This window comes from Nyctereutes procyonoides, unplaced genomic scaffold (genome assembly GCF_905146905.1).
Source record: "Nyctereutes procyonoides isolate TBG_1078 unplaced genomic scaffold, NYPRO_anot_genome, whole genome shotgun sequence".
Classification (NCBI taxonomy): Eukaryota; Metazoa; Chordata; class Mammalia; order Carnivora; family Canidae; genus Nyctereutes; species Nyctereutes procyonoides.
In genome coordinates this window covers 51,625,481-51,650,397 of record NW_026575142.1, presented here as the reverse complement: position 1 = coordinate 51,650,397, position 24,917 = coordinate 51,625,481, and the positions used below count along the sequence as shown (strand labels likewise).

At 46.0% G+C, this 24,917-nt stretch overlaps 1 protein-coding gene across 11 annotated transcripts in view; it reads right to left on the bottom strand.

Moving 5' to 3' along the window:
- LPP (LIM domain containing preferred translocation partner in lipoma) overlaps window positions 1–24,917 on the bottom strand; it is a 674,822-nt gene that overhangs the window by 622,865 nt on the left and 27,040 nt on the right. For 6 of the 11 annotated variants that reach the window (XM_055308459.1, XM_055308473.1, XM_055308464.1 and 3 more), the window contains exon 2: window positions 1,495–1,618. The exons of 4 other annotated variants lie outside the window; for them this stretch is intronic. The gene's annotated coding sequence lies outside the window, so the exon portion shown is untranslated. Of the gene's footprint in view, window positions 1–1,494; window positions 1,619–18,716; window positions 18,805–24,917 lie in introns of those variants that run through there. One more of the 11 variants, XM_055308462.1, reaches the window with a different exon arrangement.

The window sequence follows — 24,917 nt, the reverse complement described above, 5'->3', positions numbered from 1 at the left end:
CTGCTCCCCTGTCCTGCCAGACCTAAAACTGTCTCCAGCATACAAGGTTGTTCCAAGGAACATTAAGAGAGAGTTCTGCAGGAAAAAAGGGCTTTGCCAGCTCAAGAGCTCTCAGAATACTAACTCTGGGAAACGAACTGGGGGTGGTAGAAGGGGAGGTAGGTGGGGGGTGGAGGTGACTGGGTAACGGGCACTGACGTGGGCACTTGACGGGATGAGCACCGGGTGTTATTCTATATGTTGGCAAACTGAACACCAATAAAAAATAAATTTATAAAAAAAAAAGAAAAAGAAAAAATGTTTTTAAAAAAGAGCTCTCAGAATAACAAAGCAGCCTGCAGGCAGGGCCAGCTTGCTGGCCACAGGGCTGGGAGCTCATGATCCTTGACACTCAGGCACCATTCTGGACACCATTGTCTTTACAAAATGGCAGGGGAGGGAAGGATGTTCTGAAGGCACGATTTGGATTCAAGGTACATGCAGCAGTGATGCCTCATGTTAGCAGCACGCTTTACCTGGTAACGAATGCTTTCCCAGACAGTCTCCTTTAATCCCTACTGGCACCTCCACTGGGAGTATGATACCCAATTTCATGACAGGAAAGAGAAGGCTCAGAGAGCTTAAGTATATTCCCAAGGTCACCCCACCAGTAAGTAATAAAAGAAACACTGGTTTAGAAGTTAGACTACTTGAGATTCCAGTTCCAACTCGGCTGCATACTAACCGTGTGACCTCTGGCCAACTGTTTAACTTTTCTAAACCTCAGTTTCTACACCTGAAAATTAGAGATTTAAATAGCCTTTCTGTCTCCTCTCAGAGCAGTTATGAGGATCAAATGAGATAATGAGAGTTAAAACCCTCTGGAAAACGGGAAGGCGGTCCAAAAGTGTAAGGGATTATTGTGTGATTACTGGTAAATGACTGTGCATTCCATTACAAATACAAAAAAGCAGTGAGGTCATTCTCAAGACAAAGAAACATTAAGGCTCTGGGAATGAAAGGGAAATGATTTGATGTTCTACAGGGTTCTGTCTCGATGCCTCTCACTGGCAGCTGAAGCCCAGCATCCACTGTCAGATTTTCAGCCGCCAAGTCACATGTGTCTACAGGACTGCTCAAGACAAGGCTCCCTTTTCAGCGACAGGAGAATGCCAGCCCAAAGAGAGGTAATAGAGAGGGACGTAGGAAAGACCCCCCCGAGATTCTCAGTTCCGGAAACGTGCCCTGTGATGTTCTCCTTGGAGAAGTTGTTAGAAACACAGGCTCCAGTCTTTCTGCAATAAGCCCATGGGGAAATAACATACAGTAATGAGCTATTTACCAGAGAGCACTAAGGAAGCTCCCAAGCATGAACCAACCAAGGGCACAGGATATTTCAAGTTGCAGATACCAAAATGATAGAAATCAGCAACCTATTAAATGTCCCAGCACAGCTCTCTGAGGCTCAACCTGGAATTCACGCATCCCAGGCCCCAGAGAGGTCCATTTGCATACCAGAGGTCCAGCTGCAGATCACCTGGGAGCGGAGGGTACCCAAGAAGCTCTGAGAGTGCAGTCACTGGTCTGGTTTCCTTCAGGCCTCTCCCAACACGCTAGTCATCAGGATTCTCTTCAATTTCTGCAAAGATCCAAGTTATCAATGTCATTTGTGGAGGGGCCAGACCTTCCCCAGAAATCCATTCCCAAGGCTGATGAGCACGCAGCTCTGCGATGATTGTTTTCAGGTTTGCATTTTATCATCTGCTTCCTTGTGTTTCACATTGGCGAAAGGCACTAAATTAATTTATCACAGAAACGTGTGAGTACCTATCAAGAGTGTGGGCCCGCATTCCCAGGGATGGCGCAGCAACGGGCTCTGAGATACAGACACGACTACAACATGGGACAAGAGGTGGCCAACTCGGAAAGTTCAGACTGCAGCAGGGTACCCTCAGTGGGAGGCACTGACCTCCAGGCTAGGTATTAAAAGAGGGTGGGACAGGGACAGTGACAAAGAACAATTCCAGGCAAAAGGAAGGGTCTGAGCCCAGCCAATGAAGAGCTATGTCCAGTGACCGGCTATGTGTGTAGGCCACCAGTGGGAGAGCTGGGCAGATGAGCGGAGGCAAAAACAGGAGACTCAGCCAGGGAAACTGAAGCCAAATAACTACTGTAGCCTAAGGTGATGAGATCGCTTCTGTTCCTGGAAACAGAGAGCTTTTGTGAGAAGCAAAGCACTGATCAGGTTTTCAAAAATGGTCTCTTTGACTCCTCACTGGCAAATAATCATAACAGCAACAACAACTATAATTTAATGAGTGAACAAACACTGTGCTGAGCACTGTACTGAGCAGGATGCAACCATCATTCCATTTAATCCCATCCATCCACCGCCCTGTGACCGAGGCCATCTCATCCGTTATACAGATGACGAAGTAAAGGCTTGAAGAAAAAGTAAACTGTGCAAGTTCCAGAGACAGTAAGTGGGAAAGGCCAGGATTAGCTAACTCCCAGTGCAAACTCAATCCCCTGCAATTCTACAACGCACTCTCCAACTTCTAACTTTCTTTATTAGACTCTCCCTATCCCATTTCTAGGAGATGAAGTCATCCTCACTTAGCTATCACAGATAACAATCATATGTATCACAAGCATAACCCTACAAAAACAGTTGACCGTATTCCTTATTTGCTTCTCTCTCCCCAGAAGACCCCTGGAGTCAGGAACCTTGCCTGTGTTCTTCTCAGCACTGTGCATACAATGAACACTCCAATAGTCACAGGTAGTCAGTGAGGCCATGTCTTTGAAGGTTGGGCCAGGGAAGTGACAACGCTGTCATTTCCATTCTATTCTTCACAGAAATGGAACTAATCTCAGTGAGGTTCCCCAGGTCTGAAGAGGAGACACAGCCAAGGTGAAGGACACAGGTCAAGGAGCGTGTGCACGGGGCAGCCTGAGGCTTCTGCAGCTACTCTGAGGCTGCATGACCCTGAACCTACAGCCAGGTGCCTGGAGGCCTCCGGACGAAGTAAACACAACGCACAGTTCCTTGAAAAGGGGGAAAAAAACGCAGGATCCCTTACAAGTGTCAAGGGTGCTAAGCCACTCTGTCTCTCAGCTTTGGTGAACAGACATACTGGGCTAGCACAGTGGTTTTTCAAACTTTTTTTTTTCTTTTTTTTCCCCCGGCAGCAGAGACTTTCCTTTAAACAAAATGCTTTGCAAATGCTTTCTTGTAAAAGTAGGTCGCAACAGAGCTGCTCAGGCTGGGCTCTGGGGCACCCCTTCCCCCCACTTTTCTCCCCACTTGCCATCTCCCCCACCCAGCACCCCAACCCTAACCCCACTCCTGGAGTCCTGCAATACTGTGTAACTCAGGAAAGCACAGCAGCCTTCACCGTACCTTCCGGCTTGGACAGTAGCAACCTCCAAGGTGAGCTATACCTCCTTAATTACCTCTGTGCTTTTACCAGGGAGACGGCTAATACGTGGGGTAGCAGGGAAAAAAAAGGGGGTTCTCAAGTGAAAAACCTTGGATTCTCAGTTCTGGAAATGTGCCCTGTGATGTTCTCCTTGGAGAAGTTGTTAGAAACACAGGCTCCAGCCTTTCTGCAACAAGCCCATGGGGAAATAAACGTGTTTTCAACTAGAAAGTTATTCATATCTCAGTAAGCCTCAGTTTTCTCATCTGTAAAATGGGAAATAATACTACCTACCAAATAAGTCTTTCATTAGAACTATCTAATGTGCATAAGCTGCTTAGTAAAATGTTAGAATAAATACTGTGTTATTGAACGCCTCATCTATAACTTTATCTAAGTTCATAGATGTAAAAGAGGTAGCACCATGTCCAGAGAAAAAATATGCTCAGGAAGACTGGGGCTCAATGCTTTCAAGGACATTTTCATCCTAAATAAACAATATGACATCAATAAAGAGCTAGACGGAGGAAAACGTTAGTTCTCCACAGCTCATCTTTGAAAAAGCTTACACTGTGTCTCAGGAACCTTGGAAATCCAAGGCCATTTTAGACTTCCAAGAAAGTCAATGAAGAGAGTCAAGGGTGGAGAGAGTGAGCTTGAGAAAACCATCGGCCCAGGTCACTGGCACAGGAGGAAGTGTTAGATTGGGCGTCCCAGCTTCCGGCATCTGTAACAACCAGCGGCTTCAAAAACCCCATCTGTCTCTAGGTCCCGATTTCCTTATCTATAAAACAGGGTCATGAACAATCCTGCCTGGTACCTCCCCTTAATTTGTATAGAACCAAAGAGTTAACGGGTATGAAAGTCTTGAAAATTTCTCAGCTGTATACCTATATTATCATTTTTATTATAACCTCAAGTAAAAAAGTTGAACCACTACAAAAAATAAATGTACTCATCTTAAGGCCCCTACTCCAACTGCATGACTCCCTGTATGTTGCCTGAGTTTTGCCCCAGGCTCCCTGCACATCCAGAAGGTGCTGCCAGCTTATCCCCACATCATCCCAGTTTTCCCAGTTGACGCCAACCAGTAATCTGAACTGCACAAAAAATAATGTCCAACAGCCCCCAGACCAGCATTCAGGATCTCCAGGATGAGCCCCCAACCCATCTTTCTAGCCACATCCCCCATTATATTGCTACATGAATCCCTGACTCCAGGCAAGAATGTACCCCTAATTCCTCCCAACCCCAAGATCTGGCCAAGTCTCCCCCCTACTGCTACACCTCCAAATCCGATTGCAAAATCTCTTTGCTGTGCAATGGGGAAGTGGATCCCCTGGACTAGATGGAGTATTCTGTGATTGAGGTGTGGCCAGCAGAGTCTTCACGCCCCATCCTTTCTCTGCCGACGGTCCCATCCATGTCTAGTCCAGAAACATCCATATCATAAGAAGAAGAAGTACTTCTGTATTTCTTTGCAGTCCCCCAATCTTTCCACAATCCCCCATCTTTTTAAATGCTTAATGGCAGACATGACCATGACACCTGTTTAACAAATGAGGAAGCTGAAGGTCCGTGATATAGTTAAGTAGCTGAGCCTGTAGCAAAGTTTGGAGCCTGTGTCACTACACACTCTCCCCCAGCAGCGGAGTGCAATCAAAACTCTGCCATAAAGGTGCTGGGCTGGCCTGCGGTGAGCTCGCTATGTGACCCAGGCAAACCACACTCCCTCCCTGGACCACCGCATCCCATACATCCACACCCTGTTTCTCTCCTCCTGAAGGGCTTCAGAATGAAACACTGGAGGGGTGCTAACAAGGTAGCATCTCACAGGCATGTTCAGTCAGTTCCGTCCCGAGTCCCGAAGCCCATCCTGAAAGGAGGAAGGAGGACTGACCCAAAGAACAAAGGACCCCCCAGAACTCTACGGGGTGGCGCAGGGACCACCACATGACAGCATCACCACTCAGACCAGCAAGAGCTCCCTTAGAGCAGCTGTAGCCATGGTCACAGGCACAGGAAGCTTGTCTGCAAACTGCTGGTGGGACTGATGATTTTTAATAAGCTCACAAGGCAAGAGCATTAATGCGGGCTCACAGTCCACACTTCACGTGCCTCATGGCCTATGGGCTCCACAAGGGAGGGCAGTGAGAGAGTCCCTCTCTCCTTCAAGATGCTTAAGACATCAGCTTCTCTCTGCAGTGTAGGCAATGAATGCACTACTGCCTGAGCTCCACCCTCTCATTTGATGTAGAGACAAGGTGCACATAGCAGGCCGCCAGTGTATTCTCCTAAAGTCCAAAGGCTGCCTGCCAGGCTCTCCCAGGATCATAGGATCCTATATCTGGCAAAAATTCAGATGCCAACTAGTCCAACTCCTCTAAACGACTTGCCTGGGGCATTCATTCCTTCAAAAAGGTGTCACTGGTGTCTACTGGAGACACAGTGCTAAGATAAGGCTAGGTTTCTGCTCCACAGACTTTGCACTAATGTTTTAAGTGGCTTCCCAATAGCAAGAGAGTAAGTCCAAGTGCTTTACCTAATACCTCAAGTTTCTTAATAACTGGCACTCAACCTTCTATTCTCACCATAAGCTAACTCTCCCCACTGCCACTCAGCACACATCCTTTGCTTGACTCAAACTGAACTCTTAGCTCACACTGTTCCCTTTACTTGACCTACTATTATTCCAAGCCCAAGATCAAATATAGATATCCTACATATCCTTCAAGGCCTAGTGGTCATTCCCAACAGGAATGAGATTGCTCGTTGAAGAAAGGCAGTTATTTCCACAATGCTGCATGCGTTACAGGACATCTAGCATCTCTGCCCCCACCCACTGAATGACAATAGTGCTCTGGCCTCCAGCACTGAGACAGCAAAAAGCACTCCATCACATCTGCACAGGTCCCTGAGAGAGATGTTACTGCCCCCCAACCGAGAACCACCCAACCACAGTCACCCTACGTGAAACCTGCCTTGTTTCTCAGTCCAGGTGGAATCCCTTCTCTTTGAGTTTGCTCAGCCTGCTGTCCAGACGTCAATCATAACCTTCTTGTAGTCTTATTATGTCCCTAGCTTAGTCATTCTCTTTCCAGTCAGGGCTCCATCCATGACTCTTATGGCCACAGCACCAAATCTAGCATAGTGTCAGGCTCATAGTAAGTATCTAATAAACATTTGTGAACAATGTAAACAAGACAACTGTCCAGGGCATGACTCACAAGAGGAGATTAAATTGAACAGGAAAATTTGTAATCAGATTTGTAATCAACCACTTTTATCAAAACTAAGGAGAACCCATTATGATGAACAGAGAGCAATGTATAGAACTGTTGAATCACTATAGTAAAACTAATAGAACACTGCATGTTAACTATGCTGAAATTAAAAAAAAAAAAAAAAAAAACTAAGGAGAACACAATCCAGAAACTGAAACTAGGCAAATGGCCTGCATTTGAGGGATAATAATTTTATGTAAATAAACAAACATTAAGAAGACCATTAGACCAAATTATACTGTGGTATTACCTGATGGTATATATTAAGTGTCTGGGGATAATAATGCATGGGCACGTCTAAAGGAGTGTGCAGGTGGCAAGTATATTCCTTCAATGGGCTCATCTGAACTCCTTCCCACCTCTAAAGCACTTCCTTCCTGCTCTGCAGAAGCCAACTGCTAAAAACTACATTTCCCACAAGGCCTAGAAGCTAGTGAATTAGCACCCAGCAATAAGATGGACATGAGTGAGACCTTCAAGGTGGAAGAGAAGCTAAAGCCTCCTGCCACTATTTCTACAGGCAGGTACCATCATGGAGGGCTGAGTCAAAATGCCGCTCCATGTGGCAACCCAGTGTCCTACCATCCACTATGAAAATGCTGAGAACAGTCCAAGGGCCCCAGCAGTGGTTTCCTAACCCCCTCTTCCTCACACCCAGACTGTGACTATGGAATCAATCCTGAAACTCAATAGCTGCCGATGTAGCCTCCTGCTCCCACTGCTCCCACTGTTCCAGCCTCTCTAACAATTTTGTGAGCATCTCTTTCCCCAAATTACTCCCTTTCCACTTAAATTATGTGGAACATCTTTCCTGCACTTTCAGCCTGAAAATATAGAAGGCTGGGGTGGGGGGGGGGGGATACAGTAGATCCATCAACTGATGATCCATTCCTCTCCTTCTTGATCTGCTCAAGTAAGACTTAGGTCTATCTGTACCTAAGACCTTCTCCCTTGCTGGTCTGGAGGGGAGAAAAAGAGCTCACTTCACCACAATGAGCCTAACAGACCTAAGCAGCATAAATTGTAGGGCATGAGCTAATCAGAACTACACAAACTAGCTTATGGTCAACTTAAACTCTAATTCCTATAAAACAAAGTGCGTTTATAGCATAATCGTGGACTCTTTCCCGAGAATTCTGGGCTTGACCTCTGTGTTTTCCAGAATGGCCGCTGAATACTTCAGTACCTCAAAGGCATGCCGGCTACAAAATTAACCCATCTGCTCTGTGCAGCCCCACAGAGTCGGCCTCCAGAAAGGTCTGTTCCTGTCCTTGCTTTCTCATTTGTAAAATAGAGATAGCAACAGTACCTCCCTCATAGGTCTGCTTGGAGGATTGGATGAATCAGTACAAACAGAGCAGCTGCAACAGTGGCTGGCAAGTGGTGACGCTGGCTAAGTGTCACCTGGTGTGTAAACCTAAGAGCAATCTCAGGATGCAGGTGTAAGTCCTACTCTACGAACGAAGAAACTGAGACTCAGACAGATGATATAACTGGTCCGAGGTCAGTAAGCAAGGCGCAGGGGCAGGATCCAAACCCAGCTCCATGGCCTCCCGCCAAATCTGAAGTTCCTTGCACCTGAGCACCCTGCTTGCCGATATGCACGCCAAATGGAAAAATGTATTCACCTGGAGGAGGAAAATCGGCCCATAGATAACAGGGCTGCACCCTGGGAGCTCTCCGGGCATCCAATGTCATAAGCCCTGCCCTTCAGCACAGTCAGCTCCTGTGGGTAAAATTAGCTCAGCTCTCCCCCAGTGCCGCCTAGAGCCCCAAGGCAAAAACTCACCCTGGGCACAGCACGACCTCGCATGACCCTCCCAGGAAGGGTCCCTCACGCACCTCATTAGGGCCTGAGATGACTCATTTTGCTCTTTCCTGTCTCTGGCTTCTGAGGTCACCTCTCTGCTATCCAGAAAGACAGCTCCAAAGGAGAAGTAAAGATGAAAATGCAAACCATTATCCTGGATTCCTTTCCCCCAGGGCAGTTTACGAGTGAGGATGGGACGCCTGTCTGCCATGCCAGCTGTGGACCAGGGGAAGGAGGCTCTGCTGAGTTATATAACCAAGCTGAGGACCAAAGACACACACTAGCCCACATGGACTCCTAAGACTGGCCTCCTTATTGTACTCTAGTGAGGACAGGGGAGGGGCCTATTCTATATTCTTGTCCCCTATAGAACACAGCACGGAGAGGATGACTACCAGGGTTTCTTCTGCATCCTCTCAACCCACTGCCACCAGACTTGAAGGCAGAGCTCAAATGCCACCTCTCCTGGGGCCTTCCCCGCTCCCATCCTACCTCACTAGAATTCCCACTGCAACTTCTATATGCATTTATCTCTACCCTTTGCTCTTGGGCATTGATTCATTCAACAAATGTCTCTTGTGTACTATTTTGGACTTGAGGATACAGAATTAAAAGAAATGAGTTTTGTTCTCAAGGAAACGCTACCAACTTCAATAAATAGCTAAAAATGGGGGAATTGGAGTTACCAGGGGTTAGAGGTTTATTCCAAGCAGAGATATCAGAGCACAATCTTAAAAGGCATATGGGAGCTACCATGAAAACCTGGGGGAAAAGAGCGATGTCTTACCAGGGAACAGTGTGTGTTATGTCATGGAGGCTACAGAGAATCTCCTGGATATTCCTGGAATGCAGGATCTTTCTCAGAGGTTAGTGCGATGATGATGGAAAGAAGTAGGGGGTCAAATAACCAAGAGTCTTCTGCTTTAGGCAAAGGTTTGTGGATTTTATCCTGAATGAAGAAATTATCCAAGGATTTTAAAAAGAGACAGGGCATGAATGGATTTGCATGTTTGGAAAGTCACTCTAGAAGATCAGAAAATGGGATGGACGAAGGGCAGAATAATTAAGCCATGGCAGGTGAGAGATGCTAAGGGTGGGAACTGGGGCAGGACAGTGCAGATGGAGTGGGGCAGGTAGGAGTCTACCACGGTGGATTTGGATAAGATCTGAGGATGATGACAAAATAGAAAGGTGAGGGGGAAGGGGGCAGGTATCCAGAACGTGTCCCAGTTTCTGGGCTTGGGTGACTCCATAGATAGGGGGTGATATTATTTGTTAAGGCAACAATGCTAAGACAGCTTGAGTCTGAGGTAACTTTAACATTTCCAACTGGAGCACCCAAAAGACACTTGCCCACATGGCTCTGAGGCTCAAGAGTTCTAAACTGAATGTAACCACCTGGGAGTCAGGAGCACAAAGACAATGAAGGTGGCCAAAGACAAAGCTCTGCAATACCAACGTTTATGAGACGTGAGGGGAACAAGAGCCTGGGAAGCACCCGTGAGGAGGAGCCAGAAAGGCAAAGGAAGAATGGAGGAAGCAAGAGTGGTCAACAGTGACAAGACCGTCGGGGTCAGATCAGAACAGTGCTAAAAAAGAAATGAATGTGGTCCCCACAGACTTGGGTAAGAACGGCTTCCATCAGACTGACATGGGCTCAGAAGCCCAAAGAAGGCGAGACCAGGCAAAGAAGGAAAGAGGGGGAACGGCATGTTGTCAGAGAAGGACATGTGGGTGTGTATCTCACTTCCCCCACTAGACAACGAGCTTCCAAGCAGTGCTGCCCAACAGAAATAGAATGCAAGCCATAAATGTATTTGTCACTTGCTAGCCTAAGCCACATTTTTAAAAAGCAAGAAAAAGGCCGGAGAAATTAATTTTAATAATACAATTCATTTAACCCCATACAAGCAAAATATTAACACTTCGTAAGTAAGGAACATAGAATTTATTAGTAAGGTATTTTATTAATTTTATAAAGCCTTTGAAATCTGATAAATACTTCACACTTACAGCATATCTCAATTCAAATGGGCCACACTTTAAATCCTCAACAGCCACATGTCATTCTGATTTAATTTTGATGAATCGGGGCTCAGCATGGAAGCTGGCACACTATACTTTTGTAAATATATATATATATGATGAAATGAATAGATAGGTGATGGACAGAAGGATGAATGCATGGATGGATAGAAGAATAGATGGATGGATAAATGGATGGACTGTCATCCATTGAGAAAAATCTGTGAACTTTCCATGGCTTCTCACCCCTCTATCAATAGTAAATTCCCAGTCTTGAGTCATATTATGACTAGAGCATTGGCATAGCTTAATATTAATATAAACAGCATAATTTCCAATCCTTGTAAACTTCTTCTCTTCCTTCAAAAATCATAAATGTTGTCAGTCTGATTTTCTTAGAGCAAAACAACTCTGTGAAACACTAATGACTAATGAGTCACAAATATCTCAAGCACTGACCTCTCTGAGCCTCCATTTCCCCCACCCTAAAACTATAACCTCAACTCTGCATACCTCATGGTCTCACTGTAAAACTCAAACTAGTGAAGACTAAAATATACGGAAGTGAGGTATCACCCAGAAATCTCCCTATATTATAAATATATGCCATATGAGCTTGTAACATTATAAACTACCATATCTATGTGCACATTTTCATAAACAAGCAAAACTCTGCAGGGCTACATAAACATAGTATTTTAACTTCCAACATCACTATTCTTCTCTTCTCCCTTCAAAAACCACAGAAGGTGTGGTCACTTTAATTTTCCTAGAGAACAACAACTAGGCTTTCCCAGAGTCATCACACTCTGAGGTTCGCAGAACTGGGTAGAGCCTGCCTATAAAGTGGAGACCTACAAATGCTGGTCAGGGTCTGACCATGCCTGGGAGACGGTGTCGTTGAAGGCTTCATCACCTCTCTACAGACGGTACATGGAAAATGCCCTGTACATCACTTAGAGTTTCATAGTGAAATATTTTCCCTACCCTACCCAATTCCAAGAGCTATGTGTACGTGGTACTAATTATTTGGTTTCATCCTGCTTTGAGTAGAAAACACAGAAATATTGGGGGAATCAGAAAAGGCATAAAGTTAAAATAAGGACTTCTTAGGTGCATAGCTGCCAAGTGGAAAAAAAAAAAATGAAGACGATCAATCTGTTTTTTTCTGCTGGTCAGGGTCACTATCAACAAACCTGATGTAAAAACTTCCCTCAAAACTGTGTGGCTAACTGACCAAGAGTAAAGAATAGTCACGGACTCCTGAGATGAGGATGAGGGTGCTCACCTGGCTGTCCAGCACCCTAATTTAGCAGGAAAGAAACAAGACAAATAAGAAGGTCTGCAGGCCCTGAGATGGGGTAGGAGACTATGGGAACACAATATGTGAGTAGCAAAGCAAAGCCTTTAACCCTATTGGCCAGAACCCACATCTTTTGCTCTTTCTCTTTATGTGACCCCAGTTTTTAGAGCCAAATTAAAAATACCCACTGACCCATCCAGCTAGATAAAACTATTGATAGACAGGTTGCCAAGAACACCACCAAGGAAAAAGTTCAAAAACAGATAAACTCTGTGGCAAATGTCATTTAATCCAAACTCAGTTCTACTAGCAAAAGATAAATTATTGTTCCATTCCGTATTTCTCAGCCACGCATTCTCCATGGCCATGGCCAGTAAAATCCTTGTGGCAAAGCAGCCATCACAATCAGTTTCCAGCAGACCATGCACAGAACCCTTCCGTGTCACCCTTCTGTGCCTGACCACACACAGACCTGTGCCCTCACCTGCCCTAAAGTTACAGGAGAGGCCAAATCCCAACCAGGAACTACACTGCTGAGGTATTCTGAGAAAGATCTAGATCACAAGACCAGAAATATGCAGCAGAAGGTAGACTGAAGCAGCCATCTCCCCACCAATGGTCTTGCCAAGGGGACGGGAAGGCAGCTGAGCCGAGGCTCCCTCTTCCCTGAGCATTGCCACTGCTTGGAGGAAGGACTCTAATCCTCATTTTGCAAACGACAGCAGAGGCTCCAGTTTTTGTTACAAGTTACACTTCCATGCAAGAAACACACCGGTTCCTCATAGATGTCACTACAAAGTCACAGGCCGCAGAGGCTACATGGTGTTGGAGTGGGGTGTTCAGGCCTTGCTGTCAGACCTGAGTTCAAAGGCAAGCATGCCACTGTGTGACACTGCGCAAGGCACACGCTGAGTTCTGATTTAACCTGTAAGATGAGGGAATGACAAAAACCTTACCTCTGCTGGCAGATCAGAGACCATGCTAGCAAACTGCCTCACACCTGGCACATGGCGGCTATCTATGACTTACAATAAAAATAACGATAAAATGCACCCGCTCCTTCCAGGTCCAGATCTTTCCCCTTCCCTGGTGAGAGGGATAACGTGGACATCCTGCTGTCCCTCCTTCCTCCCCCGCTCTGTCAGCAGTACCATGGTGCTCACTCACAGGCCCCTGAGCACAAAAATCCCTTCTGCTCCAATCCCTCAACCAGTCAAGGTCCATGCTGTTTCACACAATAGTGCTCTTGCCCATCTTCTCCCTTTAGCCTCAAAAATTCTTTACCAGACTCCTATTCATCTCACAAAACCCAACTACAAAAAAAAAAAAAACAAAACAACTCCACATCACTGACCCCATGAAGGGGGTCATTCTCTCCATCATTTCATTCTCTCCATCCAGTCATTCTCTCCATCGTACTTTGTGTGCACATCAGTACACTGATGGCATGAAGGGTACTGGACACCAATGCAAGGCTGGTATTTCCCAGTTCACAGAGATCCAGTGACACATGTTGCTAAAATATTTGAGTGTTTCTTTGCCTGCTGTTAAGAAGCTTCTGTTTCAAGGCCCCCAGATGAGACCCCAATTTTCCCAAACCATCCCTGAAGACCCCAGGACCTCTCCCCTATCTGGGAACAAAGATTCCCCTGGCAGAGCCGGTGTCCCTTCAGTACCGGGTATTATACACATTTAAATATCATCCCCATCAACATGGATAACTTACCTACTAAACTAAATGCTGATCTGCACACTCTGTGGAACAGGACAGATTAATTACTAGGTAGGATGCTCCTTCAGGGCCAGAAGCACATGACCCCTGAGCAACCAGAGGACTCAACAGAGGGCAAGCTTAGAGAAAACAGTGAACTGATTCACGACATATGCTACGCCACTCGCTCCTCAGCCATGTCCTGGCAACATAGTAGGCCTTCAATAAGTTCCTACTGTCCACGTGCCCCACTGCCCTACTGTATGCAAAGCTGGACCCAATCTGACTTCCATCGCCTGCAAATATCCCATCCACCTCCCTGGCCCCAGCCACAGTCCCCCCATCTCTCTTCCTCTCTCCAATGGCACATCCCCCAGGCCAGCTCTCTGCTACAAGGTTCCAGTGGTCCCAAACCTCACCCAAACTTGTCTTAGATTGGCCTGGGGTCCTCATTCTAGAACTACAGAAGTGACCAAAAAAACATGTTCCCTCAAGGTACCCATAAGAATTCTCCTTTTGAAAGTTGACCAAAACTAGTGGAAACATTCCTTGTATTTTCTTATAACCTATTGAGGTTTTAAAAATTGTTGCATATCACATTGGTTCACTTTCTCTTCCCTCATCATCCAGTGTGGTAGGAAGGACAGAGTCTTCTGTCCTCAATATTAACAATGAGGAGGTGACTTCTCCAAGAAACACAGCTGGTTCAGAGCATAGCTGGGGCTAAAGTCAAACCTCAAGCATCTCAGCCCAGAGCTGTCCAGTTTCCTGGGCCAGCCCAGCTCAGTAAAACATGATCTTATTGTGCTGGGATGCATTGGACTAGGATGTAGCTATGTCACCCGCTGTCCCCTAATGATCCTTCCTGCATAGCACCTTCCACTCTCTGACAGCAGAGATTTGTTTACTTGTTTGTTGTCTGTCTCACTTCCCAGACTGCAAGCAGGATGAGGCCTTGGACTGTGCCTGTCCCCTTCATCGGGCCACACATGGACCAAGAAAAGAAAAGGGAATTTGGACGGAGCCAGACTCAACAGTGACTCCCTGACCTATCAGTCATCGAGTGATCTAACCATGGACAAATAACTCAATCTTGGGAAACCTGGGTGGCTCAGTGGTCGAGTGTCTGCTTTTGTCTCAGGTCGTGATCCAGGGGTCCTGGGATTGAGTCCCACATCAGGTTACCGCCAGGAGCCTGTATCCCCCTCTGTCTGTGTCTCTGCTTCTCTGTGTTCTCTCATGAATAAATAAATCTTTTAAAATAAATAATGACTTAATTTCGCCAAGCCTCAGTCTCTTCATCCTTAACATTAAAATAATGACACCTACTTCCCATGTATTTGGGAGTAGTTTTAAAAAAAATATGTATTTGGGATCCCTGGGTGGCGCAGCGATTTAGCACCTGCCTTTGGCCCAGGGCGCGATCCTGGAGACCCGGGATCAAATCCCACGTCGGGCTCCTGGTGCATGGAGCCTGCTTCTCCCTCTGCCTATGTCTCTGCCTCTCTCTCTCTCTCTGTGTGTGTGACTATCATAAATAAATAAAAATTTTAAAAAATATGTATTTGCCAGAGTTCCATACATGATGAGCAGTCAATATACGCCTGCTTCTCTCTTTCTGTGCCAGTTACCAGCTGTGCTTCCTTTCCCCCCCACCCACCCTCGCACAGCTCCTTCTCCTGTCAATCACTGCAGCACTAGGACCACAATTGGCTCTTCTCCCCCTCAACGTGTCAGCCCCTCCCCCAGACGCTTTTTCTCCCCAGACCCCTTTTAAGGCAGGTGTCTGAGGGAGACCTAGCCAGAACCTGCAGCAGGAGCCAACCACATTTTCATGTCTGCCAAGCTCTGACCTACTTCCCAGCCAGACCAAAGCAGGTGATACTCGTCATGATTCAGCACAGACTTGCTTATTTTTCTCAACTCATCTTGGACATAGGACCTAACCCAGAATCGTGGACTCGTGGAGCTCAGAGCTGCAGGGTCCACCAAGCCAAGCCCACCAAGTCCAACTCTGCTGTTTAACAGATGTAGAATCTGTATTCTAGGGAAAGGAAGCATCTTAACCAAGAACAAACCCCCAAATTCCCCTATGATTAGAAACAACAGCATGGCTCCAATTAAACCATAACAGAGGGCACTGGCTGGCCTACTACTTTCTCTCATCCCAGGAATGATTCCTTATGTCTCAGAGTTTAAATTCTTCCTCATTCCATTCCAGGCAAATGTATTCTCTCCATTATTAAATATTCTGCATCTTTCTACACGATGGAGAATCTCTCTAATTTCCAGCCCATGAAGTTCAGTCTAGACACCTAGAAATTAAAGATTGCAAATGTTTTCAATTGTATGAGATGGTATAAGAAAATCCAAGAGACCAGAAGTGAGAAACTATGGAGACAAAACTTGGTTCTGGCACTAACTACTTATATGACCTTAAGTGAGGCCATCTCCCCTCTGGATTCCCCTTTTCTTGTATTAAATTGGGACTGTTGAACCAGATCCTCTCCAGGCTATGATATTCTGGATCTATGTGTCTCAGCATCACCTTCAGTACAGTATCATCACCCATTATCCAAAACAATTAGACTCTGACTCATTAAGCTCAGAATTGAAAGCAACTGGGAATGTATCCTTTCACACGTGATCAGTGTTCATCAATGAATTGCAAAGCTTTTCAAAGGCAAGGGTTCCACTTTTATGTAATTATGTCACAAAGACTTTGTAAATACCAAAAAGCAAATGTTGCCAGACTGATGAAATTGTATGGCAACAAAAAGCCGTGGGGTGACAATAAAACAGTCAGGCAGTCTCTTCAACAGATCACAATTTAGGCTTCTTACGACTGGAGTTTTTCACAGTGGTCCCTTTATTCTAATAATCATGCCATTGCTCAAATCCCTTCTTTAGAAACTATGTATAGAAGCAGCTGTAGGTCTTGTAGAATATTCTCAATGGGAGTACCTCTTTGGTTTTTGAGAATGATTCTGATTTTTCCAACAGTCACTGAAAGACAGTTCCAGTGAATAAGGAAGTAGGTGATCCAGCTGGAGGTGATGATGCTGAATAATACTCGGCCAAAAAAGAAAAAAAATACACAACGCTTGTGGGTGATAGCAACATCATGGGTATAAGTCACACAGCCACAGCTGAGCCCAGATGCCTCATTTAAAGAGGGCAATACTCAGTGGATTTCTATGCAGTAACAGGTTTGCAATAAGACACACTAGTTCTTCCTAAGCTGCCAAGAAAACTCAACATGTTGATTCAGAGGTAGTACTTCTCTCCTTCCTACTGCACCTTTCCCCCAAAAAATGTTCCTTAATAAGAAATGTCAAGTGATCCTCACTAGAATCCAACGTGAGCATAATCACAGGACTATGTCCATAAAGATGATGTCACAGATTTCCCAGTTTTCTTTCCCTACTAAGCACTCATAAAAGAAACTAATGCATTAAAATATTCATAACAGCGTTACTTATGAGGCAGAAATTGGTAACGATATATATACAAAAATATGTAAATGGCTCAATTTGAAAATATACATCTAATCGATGGACTAGGAGTAGCCATTACAAACACAAGAATTATAAAATAATTTGAAAATGTTAATGAATATTCAATGGAGAAAAAAAGAGCAAACAAACTGCCTAGTAAGAATATGTATAAGAAAATACTGGTGGATAATATTTTAATAATATATCTGCTTTGGAAAAATAATGATGATGACTAACAGCTAATAGCATGACTCAGGATTCCTCCATGAGAGCCTGGAAATACTTGAAACTACGAGAAAGGCTGGAGATTTAAATAGAAGGAGGCAATCAGAAACTCCAGAATAAAACAAAGGATGGCATGAGAAATCATGACCAAATTTAGAGAAACCAGCCCAGTATAAAAGAAAAATCAATCAATTTCAAAAGAAAACACAGAAGAGACTCCAAACAAGCAAGAGAGCAATTAGAAAGAAGATATATAGGTTATGGCAGGAAATACTTAATTTTCTTCTTCCAACCAAAAAAAAAAAAAAAACTTAGACTCCAAGAATATTAAAGAATAAGAGCCAGAAGAAGAAAAGGCAAGAAGTTCACCATGCAAATAAAACAAAAACCTGGGACAATTTTAAACAACTGGAGGAGAAATAGGAGAATGTGCTAGATTGTGATGCTAAGGGAAAGTTCAGTCCCCCGTGAGTGGCTTGAAGGTGGTGACCTCAGAACCCTAGAAAAGGAAATGAAACCACAGCACATGACTTAGCTCTGTATTGAGCAATATTTACCTAGAAATCATAAAGTAAATGTTGATTGTTTTCAGCTTTTGAAATCAACCCACAGACACAGCACGGAAGACTCAGTATAGTTACAAAACTATGCACAAGTGCATTTTACGTTACCAATTATAAATGAGAGAAAGGGAAATGTCACATAAAACATAAGTGACAAATTATGAACAGAAGTGAGACAGGAAAGGTGGAGAGAAGCTCCAGCATCTTCATCTTACAAAAATGGCGGGTGAAGAGACACTGTCCAAAGTTGATATAGCAAGAAATGATGATCTATGCACATTATATAAATTCATAAAGGAAAGGGGATTATAAGGGAAAGAAGGGGAACTAAGTGGGAAGAATTAGAGGAGACAAACCATGAGAGACTTCTAACCCTGGGAAACAAACAAAGGGTTATGTAAGGGGAGGATAGGGAGAGAGGATAGGGTGAGTGGGTGATGGGCACTAAGGAGGGCACTTGATGGGATGAGCACTGGGTGTTATACAATATGTCGACAAATTGAACTTAAATTTTAAAAAAGACTGAAAAAAGAAAACTCACAAAGGACATGGAGAGAGAGTAAATCAGTGATGCAACTGTCAACAATTGGGAAGGAGGGATGCAAAGTACCACTGGGGTGTAAACAAGCTCATCCCTGCCTATCATAAAAGTCAGAAGGCATATATAAAACTAATAACTCAAACACTAAAGATATAAGCACACTGTTTACAGAGATGACAACCACCACCGGAAGAATTTAAAACAAAAAAAAAAATGTTACACGTGAAGGATGAGATCAGGGTGGAGAGAAATAGGATAATTCTTGTTCTTTTACAAATGCTTTTGTATTATTTCACTCTATTTTTACTATATTTACTTAAAATCTTTTAAAATTAAAAAAAAAATTTAAAGGGTACCTGAATGGCTCAGTTGATGAAGCATTCAATTCTTAATTTCGGCTCTGGTCATGATCTCAGGGTCGTGAGATCAAGCCCTGCCACAGGGTCCATGCTGGCCGTGGAACCTGCTTAATATTCTCTCTCTCTCCCTCTCCCTCTCCCTCTGCCCACCTCCCCTCCCCCTCATCTCGTGCATACTCTATCTCAAAAAGGGGGGGGGGGGTAAACATTATAACCATCCAAAAAATGAAATCTTACCATTAGCAAAGACGTGGATAGAACAAGAGGGTATTATGCTGAGCAAAATAAGTCAATCAGAGAAAGACAATTACCATATGATTTCACTCATATGTGGAATATAAGAAACGAAACATGATCATAGGGAAAGAGAGGGAAAAATAAGACAAAATCAGAAGGAGACAAACCATGAGAGACTCTTAACTCTAGGAAACAAACTGAGGGTAGCTGGAGGGGAGGGGGTCACTGGGGGAACGGGCATTAAGGAGGGCACATGATGTGATGAGCACTGGATGTTGTATGCAACTGATGAATCACAAAACTCTACCTCTGAAACTAAAAATACACTGTATGTTAATTAATTGAATTTAAATCTTAAAAAAAATTTACCAAAGAAAAAATTTCAAAGGAAAACAGAAGAGCTGCAATAGCATGACCCTGAGGTCACCAACACCAAATGTGAGGCAGCTTTCTTGGGGAAACCATTATCCAATGCCACTCTTGTGGACATCACTACGTGTACTGTGAGGCCTCCTTTTCAAGCCACTCTGCCCCTCTTCCCATTCTCCTCAAGATCTTTAACTCTCCCTTAACATCCTCCTAGAAAATTCTCAACAGTTCGTACCCCTCAACTCTTTTTGCCGGCTTGGAAATAAAAAGCAGCCCCTAATGAAAACTTGAAAATATAAAGAATCCCTGAGGAAATCCCAAAGTCAACAGACAGCTGAGGTGGCGCAGTCCTGTGGCCTAGAAGCGCACCGGGGCCTGGAGGTTGCAGCTATAATTAGCTGCTTCTGGGCAGACAACAAGGACTCCTGTTCCCTGGAAAGGAGGTAATTAAAGGAGGCAGATTTAGGCCTGAGGTGGTAAGTCTCAAGGAACTGTGGCTCCGGGCAATCCCAACCCGCACCCTGGATGAGGAAATAGGAACCCGCAGGCCTAACGCTCCATTCCTAAACCAATTTTTTTTTTAAGATTTTATTTATTCATGAGAGACACAGAGAGAGAGGCAGAGACATAAGCAGAGGGAGAAGCGGGCTCCCTGCGGGGGCCCCTGATGTGGGACTTGATCCCAGGACCCCAGGATCACGACCTGAGGCAAAGGCAGATGCTCGACCACTGAGCCACCCAGGTGTTCCCTAAACCATTTATTTTCTCCTCCTCTTGGATTATAACAGCAGAGGAGTGTCCCCCACTCGCCCGATCACTTCTTTTTCTCAGCCACCCAAGTGCCATTTCCCGGGCACCCAGCACTGTGTGCCAGACACCGCGTAGGAGGGCAGGGACGAGTCACACCGAAACCCCGACCTCAGGGAGGTGACAGGTGAGATGTGCACACAGCACTGGATGAGAAACAAGCCACATCACCGGAGAAGGATGGAAGCAGGCCACTGTCTGCTGGGATGCCCGGGGAGGGCACCCTAGAAATCACATGGAAGCTTGATTTGAGCAAATGGAAATAAGCACAGAAGGAAAGGTAGCTTTCTAGAAAGTAGAGATTCCACGAGCACAGGCATGAAGTCAGCAATCTGAGGGGCTTGTGCAAGGGCAAGAGAGCTAGCCACAGATGGATTAGGGCAGATAGAGAAGGGTCTTCATGCCTCACTCACGGGGACCCTCCCACATGCCAGCATGGACGCTTGACAGACACTGTCTCCAATCCCTGCAACCCCCCCCCCCCCCGCCGGAAAGAATGTTTTCCCCATACTACACAGATGGAAGAATCTGGAGCTCAGGGAGGGGAAACAACTTGCCCAAGGTCACAGAGTTGTAAGGTAATGGAGCACAGATTCACAACCGGGTCTCCTGGGCTTTAAAACCCAAGCCTTTTCTCTGTGTGCCACCAAAAGGAGTAGACAAAGAAGGTGTCTCTGCCAGCAGGGCTAAGTCCAGTGACCGTCTGCAAACATTTCTCAGAGCTCAGAGCAACACTCATGGACTTCTGAAGTTTCACGCCACACCTGTGCCTATGCTTTAGGAACTCCTCCCCGCAGCGTTTAGAGCCTTTGCAAACCTGGGCTCTGGTGCCAGCCACATCTGGCTCCAAGGGGTTCGCACACACCACAGGCTCCTGGCCTTGGTAGATAAGTAGGAAAAGATCCCACGGCACGACCTACCAAAACATACAGGTCTGAGCTCCACTGCCATGACCCAGGTTCATGGAGGGTCAGGAGGTGAGGAGTCCAGGCTCACACCCTGTGTCTCACAAGGCAGCATCTGTCCACCTGAGGCCCTGCCAACACAACCCGGCTTCTGGGTGAGAAGCAGCTCCGCCAGACACGACTCTCCAAACACGGCATGGGGTGGTCTGCCTTCTGTGGATCTCTGTCCATCGGCTTATTTTTCCTGCGTATCCATCAAAACCTTTCCCCCACAAACTTGACAGGAGTGAGGCCAAGGGTCCTCTGTTGGGGAGGGAAAAGAGGTAGGGAAGCGGGGAGGCTTCAAACAAGACTGAATTGTGACCTTGTCAGGAAACAAAGATGTGAGACCCGACCCAGCTCCCCTGAGCCAGTTTCCCCATTCCAAGAGGCAACTCCACGATTTAGGGCCATCACTTTGGTATCCTGTACTGGAACAAACCCCAGAGCGTGGGGTTCAACTACAAAAAACAGCCTGAAGATTGTCCTCCCCACGTCACGTCCACGGATTGGCTGTCCTCGAGACACACTTTGTGCACACAAGCACGCTCCCGGCCCTTTCTTCAGACCTCATGAAATCTGCACCAAGGCTGGCTCTGAGATGAGCTACCTCTATACAGCCGTCGGGGCACACCTTGGCCCATGTTTATAATGGTACTACACGTTAGCAAGTGTAGCACTTGGCTATCAGCTACCCAGAGACTCCCAAGAGATTTTTCCATGAATTCTTCAAAAGTTTCCAGGCTATAAATTTAAAGGGACTTTCCAGGCATTCTCTCGCTCATTCTTAATGGTCTTACCCTACAGAAGAGGGAAAGAGTAAGTCACATACAGGATGAGCATGTGAAGGCAGAGGGACGTCCTTCACTGATGCATCTGGCAAAAATGTACCGAGCCACTGGCTGGCATAGGCACTACGCCGTGCGAAGTTCCTGGACACGGGGCTGGAAGCTCCTGGAACCTAAGAGGATGGCACAGACAAGCAAATTATTAAAGTGTTGGCCATGGCTTAAACCCGGCCATCCACCCCTGGTCTCCAGCCTCCACACCAGCAGCGATGCACATTCCCCATAAGCCAGCATTCCTGGGCTGCTCAAACGGAACACCAGAACGTACTATCAGTTCCCTCAGCACATCTCCCACCTAGAAGTGGGGGAAGATAAAGTATCCAGCAGGTTAATAATACACAGTGGAGTCTATTTCATGCTGAAGGAGGGAAAAAGAAGATAGAGATCAAATGGAACTTTTTCTAAGAGCTTTTTCTAACTCTTCATCAGCGTCCAATCACTAGAAGGAAACCAAAGACCTGGGGATCCCCTAGCTCTTTCTGGCCCCACACACCAAGCTATTGAATCCAGACGTGTCAGCTTTGTTAAGATCAAAGAGAGCACAGGGGTACACGACCCTTCCACACCTCAAGTGCACTGAACGAGCAAGTCTGGTCCATACCTTCACCTACACAGCTCCCTCTTCCCAGTAAGCCCCCACCTGACCTCTTCTTCCAACTCACTGCTGCTCACCCTTAGTTGGAGGCTGGCACCGGCCCCCTCCACCCACAGTGGCCACACAGCAAATACTTACTGAATTAAGGAAGGCACCTCTGCTTTCTCTCCACCCCCCTGCAAAGAAATTGGTTTAGCAGATCCTATAAACTATAGGAAGAAGCCCAAAGGACTCACTCTGCAATTCTTTATCATCTGAGGCCCTCGACCCTAGGGTCCAACCTGCCCTCCTTGCGCATAGGACCCACCGCTTCTTCTAAGCTGCTTAGGCATACTCTTGTCCTCTGCCCCCAACAAGGTCTGGACTTAGTCTACAAGGGAGTATGTCCCCCCACCCTGTACTAGACAAGGAGCTCCCTGTGGACAGGCCCTCATGCCCAGGACACCCCAAAAGCAGAAGCTATGGCCCACTGCAGACCCTCAGTAAGCACCCCGGCTCTTGTGGCTAGAAGCAGGCCACACAAAATCAAGACTTCAGCGCCCACCCAGTACCCACTCTATACATTCCCATCTAATGTACTTTGTATCGCTTACGACTGGCTCCTCCAATTAGATTCACAACGTTTTGGCCCATTGACTCCCCACCTGACAATCTCCTACCCGAGAGGCACACAATCAGTCCTTAAACACTTCCCCTGGCCAAAAGGTCTGACTACTTGATGCAGTCTACCCCATTTTCTGACACCTCTTTCTTTGTGTTCTGAAGTATTGAGTTCATCTACCTCCGTGGGCTTTTTGGTGAAATCCCTGGGAGTGGCAGGTGAGAAGGAATCAACAGAGAACCAACTAGGGAAGCAGTGTCACAAGACAAATAAGACCATGGACTTTGAAATCAAGCAGAACTGGGTTCACATACCAGCTGGCTCATTGGGGAAGGGCGTCCAACCTCTTCTGGATGTTAAAGAACCAGGAGAAACATAATGCGAGCAGAGTACCTGGCATAGGAAGCACTTGATAAGTGGCAGTCCTCTCGGACACTAGGCTATTCTTGCTTCCCATTCCAGCCAACACAGAATCAGGGTGCTGATCACACCCCTGGCCTCTCTGCAATGTCTGCACACCCTTCCATAGCATGTCTTTGCAAAGCCCCGGCAAATATCCCATTCTATTTCCCTCTGGCTGGCATGACTGGAAGCAGGGGCTAACGAGGCTTCCCATTAAGATACCCTGGCTCAGAGGGCCCAGTGAAAAATCAGAGAGAACATAGATTCTTTTGCCCCTGCCTTTCAGGGCATTGCCCCCCATTCTGCAAAGCTGAAGGAGGCCTAAAGATGTCACAGCAACTGCCTTGATCAAGCTGTTGGAGCTGTTGACCTTGCTTGAGCCCCTTCTTCTGAGCGTCATAAACAGGCACCAGGAAGAAGGGAGGGGGAAAAATAGCACATGATTGGTGACTTTGTGTGTGTTTCCTATGCCCCACCTGCCAAGGCATTCACCACACTGTGGCACATCGGCTTCAGCACCCTGAGGACAAGGGTGCTCCCTCTTCAAGGGGTTTTACTTCCTGTCCACCACTGCAGGCCAGCAAGCAGCACCTGGTCCTGGGAAGACACAGGATCCTGGCCTGGTTTTGTACTACAATCCAGAAGACCCTGGGAGGTTCAGTGGGCACTTCGAGGCTCACTTTGCTCATCCATACAACACGATACTGGCCTAGACTGTTGGTTCTTAATTTTTTCTAAGTACTCATGACAAAGCCTGCATCTCAGAGGCTCTGATTCGGGACTGGAGCAGGAGCTGGGCATGTATACATTTCTTAAATTCCCTGGCTGATTCTGAAGGTTAAGAATCAGCAGCCTAGAGGCACCTGGGTGACTCAGTCGGTTAAGCATCTGACCCTTGATTTTGGCTCAGGTCATGATCTCAGGATTGTGATACCCACGCCCAGTGGGGAGTCTGCTTGAGATTCTCTCTCTCTCTCTCTCTCTCTCTGCCCTTCCCCTTTGTGTTTTCTCTCTCTAAAATAATAATAATAATAATAAAAGAATCAGCGGCTTTCAAGATTCCCCATGTCTCCTTCAAGCTGAGAATATCGAGCCTCACCCTTAGGAGAACATGGGTAAAGAACCTGGCACGGGGCCTGACACACAACAGGTACTAATTAAATGTCTGCTTCTCCTACCATCACATCCATCTCTAGCCAAAAGCCATGGTAGCCACACAGGTTCCATGAAGCAAGATGGCAGCCAAGGCCACATCTTAAACAAACTGTTCCAGCCCACCAGGCCAGTTCCTGACTTAGTGAATACCTGAAGTCCATTCCTACGAGGTTCCTACCCATGAAAACAATGGGGAGGGGATGCCTATAAATAAATATACACCCAAAAGAGCAGATGTGA